This window comes from Penaeus japonicus, unplaced genomic scaffold (assembly GCF_977035675.1).
Source record: "Penaeus japonicus unplaced genomic scaffold, GWHDUDI00000001_assembly GWHDUDI00000010, whole genome shotgun sequence".
NCBI lineage: Eukaryota > Metazoa > Arthropoda > Malacostraca > Decapoda > Penaeidae > Penaeus > Penaeus japonicus.
This window is the reverse complement of record NW_028234412.1, coordinates 23,591,462-23,601,461: the sequence shown is the minus strand read 5'-3', so window position 1 is coordinate 23,601,461 and position 10,000 is coordinate 23,591,462. Positions and strand designations below refer to the sequence as shown.

Here is a 10,000-nt window from a genome sequence, read left to right as displayed (position 1 = left end):
GCTGAGAAAGAATCTTAGGTTCGTATCCCTTTCCCTCGTATCTCAAGATCCAAAATGGCGTCTTTTTTCGCTCCTTGTTTCCAGGTCATCACGCAGCCATCCTCTCTTCGCCTCTCGAATTTGTTGAAGCATTTCCTTCTCTCTATATATATCACTATTTTTATGAGTGTAATTCTGGGTGAGAGAGAGAGAGAGAGAGAGAGAGAGAGAGAGAGAGAGAGAGAGAGAGAGAGAGAGAGAGAGAGAGAGAGAGAGAGAGAGAGAGAGAGAGAGAAAGTTTGTGTATGTGTTTGTCCGTATGCTTGTCTGGCTGTCTAGCCGGTTTATTTGTCATTTTTTTCTGCCAATATTGAAAATGATAACAGTATTCTTATCACATCTCATCACATGATTAATATCATGATCATCCTCCAATTCATGATTCAAGTACCTCTTTCCCTTCTCCTTCCTTCCCCTCCTCCTTCCTACTCCGAATTCCCTCTCCTCTCCCGCTCCTACCCTTCTTTAACTCTCCCCTCCTTCTTCCTACCCCTTCTCTCTCTCCTTCCCTTCTAGCGCCGTCCTTTGTACCCCTCCTCACATCCCCTCTCCATATCCACCCCTTCTCCCACCCCTTTCCAACTCCCCTCTTCCCCTACTCCCTTCCTTCCCTCCCCTGCTCCTCCCTTCTTCCCTCCTCCCTCCCTTCCTCCTCCCCAACTCTGTCACCATTCATTATACAGTGGTTGAAATTAGGAGAATCACCCTGTTCATTCTTGTGGGGACAATTGGGCGTGCATCGGGATACTAGCGCGCTGGTGATGTTGAGGGCGTCATTCTACCACGATCTCAACCCCCCCCCCCCTTTATGTCTGTTCCTTCTGCCTTTCTGTTTCTCCTTTTGCTCTGTCTTTTTCTTTCTCTATTTTACTGTCGCTCTCTCTCTCTCTCTCTCTCTCTCTCTCTCTCTCTCTCTCTCTCTCCTCTTATCTCTCTCTCTTCTCTCTCATCTCTCTCTCTCTCCTCTCTCTCTCTCTCTCTCTCTCTCTCTCTCTCTCTCTCTCTCTCTCTCTCTCTCTCTCTCTCTTTCCTCCTCTCTCCCTCTCTCTCTCTCTCTCTCTCTCTCTCTCTCTCTCTCTCTCTCTCTCTCTCTCTCTCTCGTTCGCTCTCGCTCTCTCTCTCTCTCTCTCTCTCTCTCTCTCTCTTTCTCTACTGCCCTCTCTTTCGACAATGAATCAAGCTCAAAGGGATAATGCACGCCCCCCCTCTCTTTTCCCCCTCTTCCCTTCCCTTCCGACGCCCACATTTCAAGCAACCACTTATTTCCCCTCCCTCTTTCCCCCCTCCGTTTGGTGCAACACACCCACTCCCCTTCCGAATATTTAGCATCAACATTCGCATGGATCAAAAACATCTCTTCCCCCCTTCCTCTATCCCCTCTTCCATGTTGCATTATCCTCTCCTCCCCCATCCTCTCTCTCTCTTCCACACCAATATTAACATGGATCCCTTTTCCCCCTCTCCTCTATCTTCTTTTCCATATTTCATTCCCCTCTTCCATCCATCCGCACTCTCTCTTCCACATTAATATTCACGTGGATCAAACACCTTTTTCCCCTCTCATCTGTCTTGTCTCTTTTCCATCTTCCCTCTCCTTTCCCCTCTCCCATCCTTCCCCTTCCTTTCCCCTCTTTTCTGTAGGAGTATTCACATAAAATCTTCTCTTCCTTTCTGCCTTTTCCCCTCTCCCTCTCCCCCTCCAATTACCCACTTTTCCCTTCCCATCTTCACCCTTTCCCCTCCCTCATTCTCTCTCTCGCTTTCCCATTTCTCTTTTCCAACCCGTCATCCCTCCTTCCCTACTCCCTCCCGCCCTCCCTCCCCTCTTCTCACCCTCTCTCCCGCCCTCCCTCCCCCCTTCCCACCCACTCTCCCTCCCTCAGCCCTCCCTCCTTCCCTCCCTCAACCCTCCCTCCCTCCCTCCCTCCCTCAACCTTTTCTCCCGCCCTCCCTCCCTCCCTCCTTCTCACCCTTCCTCCCTCCCTCTCTCAACCCTCTCTCCCGCCCTCCCTCTCCCCTTCCCACCCTGTCTCCCTCCTCCCTTCCCCCTCTCTCCCGCCCTCTCTCCTCCGCCTCATAAACTCACAGTAAAACAGTCCCTTCTCTCGAAACGCGTCAACGACCTTCGCATGAACTCGGCTCCCCTCGTCCACTCCTCTGCTGAGGCTTGGGAGTGGGAGTGGGAAAGGGAGTGGGAGCGGGAGTGGGAGTAGGAGGGAGTGGGAGAGGGAGTGGAAGTGGGAGTGGGAGAGGGAGAGGGAGTGGGAGTGGGAGTAGGAGAGGAGTGGGAGCGGGAGTGGGAGAGGGAATGGGAAAGGGAGTGAGAGTGGGAGTGGGAGTGGGAGTGGGGGTGGGATTAGGGGTAGGAGTGAGAGTGGGAGGGGGAGTTGGAATGGGAGAGGGAGAGGAAGAGGGAATGGGAGAGGGACAAAGAGAGGAAGAGGGAATGGGAGAGGGAGAGGAAGAGGGAATGGGAGAGGGACAAAGAGAGGAAGAGGGAGTGGGAGAGGGACAGGGAGAGGTAGATAGGGAGAAAAAGAGAAAATACACATATTCATATATATCCCAGCATATATCACAGAAAAGAAAGAAAAAAAAAGAAAAAAAAAAACAAAAAAACATCAAAGCCAATGACCCTCCTTCCACCTTAGCGTCGGAAGGAGGGCTAAGATCCTTAACCCCCCCACCCCCACCCCTAAAAAAAAAAAAAAAAAAAAAAACGAAATTCATGAGTGGCACAAGCAAGTACCCCCGAGTGTTAAAACCTCCGAAGGGACATGAGGTCAGGAGTCGGGAGGTCGTAACTGCTGTTGGCCGAGTGACAAGTATGAATGTAAAATTGGCGTTGTGGAACCGATGCCTTATTGCCATGCCTGCTGAAAGGGGGGCGGTGGGCGGGGTGATAGGGGGGGATTGGTTGGGGGGGTTTGGGGAGGAGCTATCTCTCTGTCTATCTCTTTGTTTGTCTTTCTCTTCTTTTTGTACTTTTTTATTATTATTATCTTTGTATAACCTTTGTGTTTGTCTCTATCTTGCTCTTATCATTTTTGTCACCTCTCACTCTTTTCGCTCTTCTCTCTCTTCCTCTCTCTCTCTCTCTCTCTCTCTCTCTCTCTCTCTCTCTCTCTCTCTCTCTCTCTCTCTCTCTCTCTCTCTCTCTCTCTCTCTCTCTCTCTCTCTCTCTCTCTCTCTCTCTCTCTCTCTCTTTTTTCTCTCTCCTCCCCCTTCTCTCCTTCTCCCTCTCCCTCTCCCTCTCCCTCTCCCTCTCCCTCTCCCTCTCCCTCTCCCTCTCCCTCTCCCTCCCCCTCCCTCTCCCTCTCCATTTCCATCTCCCCCCTCTCTCTCCCTCTCCCTCTCCCTCTCCCTCTCCCTCTCCTCCTCCCTCTCCCTCTCCCTCTCCTCTCCTCTTCCCCTCCCTCTCCCTCTCCTCTCCCTCTCCCTCTCCCTCCCCTCCCCCCTCTCCCTCTCCCTCTCCCTCTCCCTCTCCCTCTCCCTCTCCTCTCCCCCTCTCCTCTCCTCTCCTCTCCTCTCCCCTCCCTCTCCTCTCTCTCCTCTCCCTCCTCTCCCTCTCCTCTCCCTCCTCTCCCTCTCCTCTCCCCCTCTCCCTCCTCTCCCTCCCTCTCCCCTCCCCTCTCTCCCTCCCTCTCCCTCTCCCTCTCTCTCCCTCTCCCTCTCCCTCTCTCCTCCCCCCCTTCCCTCTCCCTCTCTCCCTCTCTCCCTCTCCCTCTCCCTCTCCCTCTCCCTCTCCCTCTCCCTCTCCCTCCCCCTTTCCCTCTCTCTTTCCCTCTCTACCAGGGATGGGTGGGTAAAATAAGGATGGGTAAGTAGGGTAACAGACGAGAGCAAAGGTGGGAGAGGGAGGGATAATATGGGTGGTAGGGGGGGAAGGGGAGGAGAGGATAGCGTAGGAGGAGGGGGGGGGTGAAGGGAGTGTCTGTAGAAAGAGATGTGATTGAGGAATATTAAGAATTAGAGGCATGGTGGAGCGAAAGAGGGGAAAGGAAGAATTAGGAAAAGAGAGACAGAGAGAGAGGAGGGAAAGGAAGGGATGAATATATAGACAAATGAGGAAAAGGGAGGGAAGAGAAAAGAGGGAGAAGAAGCGGATAAAAAAGGGTGAGGGAAGAAGAAACAATGGAGGAGAAACAGGTGGAAAAAGGAGAGAGAGAGGGGAAGGGAGAAGAGAAAGAAATAATAAAGAGATTGGAAAGAAGAAGAAAAGAGAAAAGAGACATAGGAAGAGGAAAGGAGAAGAAAATAAAAAATGAAAACAAAGAATATAGAAAAGAAATGAAATAAAAAGAAAAATAGAATAAAAAGAGATAAGTAAATAGGAGAGATAGATAACGAAAGGAGAAAATCAGAAGAAAAGAAAACAAAAATAAAGAAAACGGTACAAAGCGAAAAAATGCAATAAAGGGAAAGAGAAAGAGAAAAATAAATAGATACTTTTAACAAATTCGAGAAAATAGAAAAAAGAAGAAGAAACTATAACCTAGAAGATAAAGGGAGAATTAGAAACATCAACGAATAAAGATGTAAAAAGACAAAGGTGAAGAAAAAAATAAGGATATTCAATGGTGATAAAAAACAATCTCATAATAAAAGATAAGTAACAAAACGATAATAAAATTGAAATATAAGAATAAACATTAGACAAAAGAATTCTGAAAACACGCTCAGTTAGACACGCGAATAATAAGCAAGAGATTCCAGAGCTGCAGCGAGGACATAGTAGCGCTAATTTTCCACTTATGTAAATTATTACAGTTACTCTTCCCCCACTCCCCCTCTCTTTCTTTCTTTCTTTCTCTCTTTCTCTCTCTCTCTCTCTTTCTCTCTTTTTTTCTTTCTTTCTCTCTTTCTTTCTCTCTTTCTCTCTCTCTTTCTCTCTTTCTCTCTTTCTCTCTTTCTCTCTCTCTCTCTCTCTCTCTCTCTCTCTCTCTCTCTCTCTCTCTCTCTCTCTCTCTCTCTCTCTCTCTCTCTCTCTCTCTCTCTCTCTCTCTCTCTCTCTCTTTCTCTCTCTCTCTCTCTCTCTTTCTCTCTTACTTTCTTTCTCTCTCTCTCTCTCTTCTTTTGTCTCTCTCTCTCTCTCTCTCTCTCCGGCAGATTGTCTCGTGTTATGTTAATTGAAGATTATTGTTAAATTGTGGAAAGGGCGGTATGTCGGGGGAATTTGCTTTCTTTCTTTCTTTTATTTCAGTTGGGTTTCTTTTTCTTCATTTTTGGCTAATTATATATTTTTACTCTCTTTCTCTCTCGCTTTCTCTTTATTCCTCTCTACTGTTCTCTTTTCATCTCTCCTCTCCCTCCCTCCCTCGTTCTTTCTTCGTCCTTCCATTTCTTCCATCTCCCTCCTTCCTTCCATCACATTTCCTCCAGTTTCCTTTATCCATCCCTCTCCTACCCCCGTCACCCCCCCTACCCCTACCCCCACCACACCTCACCCCACCTTCCCCTCTCCCTTCCACTAACATCAAGATCACGTCATGCAAAGCAGCTGCAAGAGAGTACTTACATGCGCGGTCTCCTCCCCCCCCCCTCGTCCCCTACCCCCCCTTCTTTTTTTGTCTTGAAAGTGAACGTTTCTTGACTATTTGTTTCTTTGTTGTTGTTTTTTTCTTTCTCGTTATCTTTAGAACCTTTTCTTTTCCTGTAGATAGATAGTTAGATAATCAGATAGATGGATAAATAGATAAAGAGATAGATAGATATATAGATAGATATACAGATGGATGAATGGATAGATGGATAGATAAATAGATAAATAGATAGCTATATAGATGGATGGATGGATTGATAAAGAGATAGATAGATGGATGGATGGCTTGATGGTTACACTGGTGAGTAGATAGAGAGAGAGAGGGAGAGGTAGATATATAGACAGGCAGATAGATAGGCAGATAGATAAATTGGTAGTTACATTGGTAGATATAAAGATAGGTAGACATTAATAGATAGATAGATAGGTAGACTGCTAAATAGATAGATAGATAGATAGACAAATAGATAGATAGATAGATAGATAGACAAATAAATAGATAGATGGATTGATAGATATAAATATGAGTGGGTTCCATTTCTTTTGTTAACCACTCGTACAAATGAATATAGAGATTAATGAAATAAGTAATTTGATATTGATAAATAAAGTGATGAACAACATGAATCGACAATGCTTTAACGATACAAACAAACAGATAACCTAAAAAAACAAACGAAGAAATAGATATATAAATAAATAATACAAATAAACAAACAAAACACCCAATAAAGATGCTCTTTCTTCCCTTCTTCACCCATTTATTTATATATATTCTCTCCTTTTTTCCTTTTTTTCGTTTCCATTTCAACCTCACCCTCGACACACCGCAGCTACCGCTCAAGCAGGAGGTGAGGTTTGAAGGCTGGCGCTCGAGACCCTAATGAGATGTGATTCTCTCATAAAGGGGGATAATGAGATGCATTGGAATGAGGATTTCTGGAAGCTGCTTGGGAGAAATTATCGAAAGATGGGACGGATGAAAGAAAAATCAGAGAGGGAGATGAGTGGAGACGGGGGTGGGGGTGCGGGTGGGGATGGGTAGGAGGGGGTGGTGGGGATGGGAAGGTGGGGGAGGTGGGGTGTTAGGAGGGGGAGGTGGGGATGGGCAGGAGGGGGTTGGTGGGGTGTCAGGAGGGGTTTGGGGATGGGCAGGTGGGGGTGGTGGGGTGTTAGGAGGGGGTGGTGGGGTGTCAGAAGAGGGAGGTGGGGTGTCAGGAGGGGGAGGGAGGGAAGGAGGAAGAGGGAGAAGGATATATAGAGATTGATAGATAGATAGATAGATAGAGAGAGAGAGAGAGAGAGAGAGAGAGAGAGAGAGAGAGAGAGAGAGAGAGAGAGAGAGAGAGAGAAAGAAAGAGAAAGGGAACAGACAGAAAAAAAGAAAAAAAAATAGACAGATAAACAAAACAAGACAAAGACACAGAAACCAACTGAGAAAATCAGAAAACAACCCAAATTTCCATAAAAAAAAGAAACAAAAAACAGAAAAAATCCAAGACGCACAAAGACAAGCACAAAGGCAGAGCCCAGACTCCCAAAAGCGAAGATGTTCAAGCACAAGCGACGTATCTGCGCGGAAACAAAAGAGTTAATCGGTCAAGAATTTCTGTTCACGCACGATAACCTCGCGACGGAGGCTTCACGGAGGCTTCACGGAGGCTTCACGGAGGCTTCACGGAGGCTTCACGGAGGCTTCCGCTGGGGGGCTGCCTTCTTCCTCTTCTTCTTCTCTCTACCTGTCTTCTAGTTCTTCTTTGTTTTTTTTTCCTGTTCTTCTTCTCTCTATCTCTCTTCTACTTCTTCAGCATCTTCGTTTTCTTCCTCTTCTTCCTCGGATCTCTCTTTTTCTCCTTAGTTTTCTTCCCCTTCCTAACTTTATCTTCTTCCTCTTCATTTTCTTCCTCCTCTTCCTGTCTGTTCTTATTATCATGATTCTTTTCTTCTTCATCTTACTCTCTCATCTTCCTCTTCTTCTTTTTCTTCCTTTATTTCTTCTCTCTTCTTCGTCTTCTTTATTATATATATTTTTTCTTTTTTCATATCTCTATCTCTCCCATATTCGTCCTTGACTTTTCATTATACCTGTTTTACTTCTATCCCTCTTCTTATCCTTCTCTAGATATACATACATACATACATATATATATATATATATATATATATATATATATATATATATATATATATTTATATATATATATATACATGTGTGTGTGTGTGTGTGTGTGTGTGTGTGTGTGTGTGTGTGTGTGTGTGTGTGTGTGTGTGTGTGTGTGTTTTATACATTTATGCCTTTGTTATATATTTTCTCTTCTGATTTAGGTTTATTTTTATTTTTGTTTACATATTTGTTTTGTATATTAATCTACTCTCTCTCTCTTCCGCTCGCTCGCTCGCTCCACCCTCCTCTTTTTCTCTATCTACTTATCTCTCTTATTCACTCCCCGACCCAAATCCAACGCTGTCATTAAGGTCGGATTCAAGATATTTTATTGTTATGTCCTGACCTTTATTGATAAGCGCTTTTGAATCGGTCTTTTTTATACGGTTGTTTGAATTGTGTTGTGTCGCTATAACGGGGTCCGAAGGAGATGTAGGGAAGGGGTTGCCAGTTCTGATTTATGTTCATCTTTTTTTGGAACCCTTTTACGTTTTTTTTTTGTTTTTTTTTTATCTTGATGGTGGATCGTTTATTAAAGTTGGATTGTTGACATAATAAGATTACGTACGTTAAACATATATTTTCCTTCTTTTCCGTTTTAACTTTGTTATATTATTCTTTGTCTGTTGCATAACGTGTGTTTCCACTGAGAATATGTTTGGTATTGTTAATCAATCTGCGATATCAATAAAAAAAATGGATTAAATTATAACAGTTCAAAGAATACTAAAAATGTTAAAAATCAGTCTTTGTCACTGTAGTTGTTTTGTTTTTTTGTTGTTGTTGTTACTGTTGTTGTATTTGTAATCACCGATCTTCCGGTCAGTTGATTTATCATTGTTATCATTAATGTTATTAGCATTTACTCATAATCCTTATCATGTTATTATCATTATTATTGTTGTTGTTTTTGTTTATTACTATGATATTATCATTATTATTATTAGTATCACCCTTACTACTAATATCATTATCATTATCACCATTATTATTGTTATCTTCATTACTATTCTAATCCCAATTATCATTACCATTATCACTATCAATCTCATTACGTATTTTACCATTATCCTCACCTTATCATTACTACTATTTCTGTTATTATTGATGTTAATGTTATTGCCATTATTATTACCATTATCATCAACATTTTCCCCATGTCCTTCACGCTCCTTTCCCTCCCCCTCACTCCTGAACCCCCTCACTTCCCTCATTTCTAAACTCTTCAATCTCTTCCGCCCTCACCCTTCTTCCTGTTCCCTCAGATGGGTGGAGGCTAATGTAGCAAACGGTCGTTAAGTAATATACTGATTGAACACCACCCTCCCTCCTTCCCTCCCTTCCTCCCTTTCTCCGTCTCTACCTCTCTCTCTGCTTTCCTCCCTCCCTCCCTCCCTCCCTCCCTCCCTCCCTCCCTTCCTCCCTTTCTCCGTCTCTACCTCTCTCTCTGCTTTCCTCCCTCTCTCCCTCCCTCCCTTCCTCCCTTTCTCCGTCTCTACCTCTCTCTCTGCTTTCCTCCCTCCCTCCCTCCCTCCCTCCCTTCCTCCCTTTCTCCGTCTCTACCTTTCTCTCTGCTTTCCTCCCTCTCTCCCTCCCTCCCTCGCTCCCTCTCTCCTTTGCTCCCTCCATCCCGTGTTACTATGGGACCTTGGTACACTGTTTTATACCCTCCTACCATCACTTCTAATTTTACCAACCTCATTCTTTAGAGCCCTTCCTTTCCCTCATTTCTCGCCGCGCTAACAGTCCCTCATTATTTCTTCACCTCCCTCACACTTCTTCGTAACTTAGACGGATGGAAGCTGCCATGAGAAGTGGTTTCATACTCTCTTACCATTACCTTAATTTTTCCCCACCCTCGGCGATTCACTTTCCTCATTTCGGGACGCCGTGAGACTCCCTCCCCATCCTCGGCCTGCCTCACACTCCTCACACGCCCGCTCCTCCTCCTCGGCCTGCCTCACACTCCTCACACGCCCGCTCCTCCTCCTCCCCGGCCTGCCTCACACTCCTCACACGCCCGCTCCTCCTCCTCCTCGGCCTGCCTCACACTCCTCACACGCCCGCTCCTCCTCCTCCTCCTCCCCGGCCTGCCTCACACTCCTCACACGCCCGCTCCTCCTCCTCCTCCTCCTCGGCCTGCCTCACACTCCTCACACGCCCGCTCCTCCTCCTCCTCGGCCTGCCTCACACTCCTCACACGCCCGCTCCTCCTCCTCCTCCTCGGCCTGCCTCACACTCCTCACACGCCCGCT

General features: G+C 45.7%; 1 protein-coding gene across 1 annotated transcript in view; it reads left to right on the top strand.

Annotated features, from left to right (window-relative positions):
• Nucleotides 1-10,000, top strand: part of LOC122248143 (endothelin-converting enzyme-like 1) — a 113,852-nt gene that overhangs the window by 62,032 nt on the left and 41,820 nt on the right. The gene's annotated exons all lie outside the window — the stretch shown is intronic.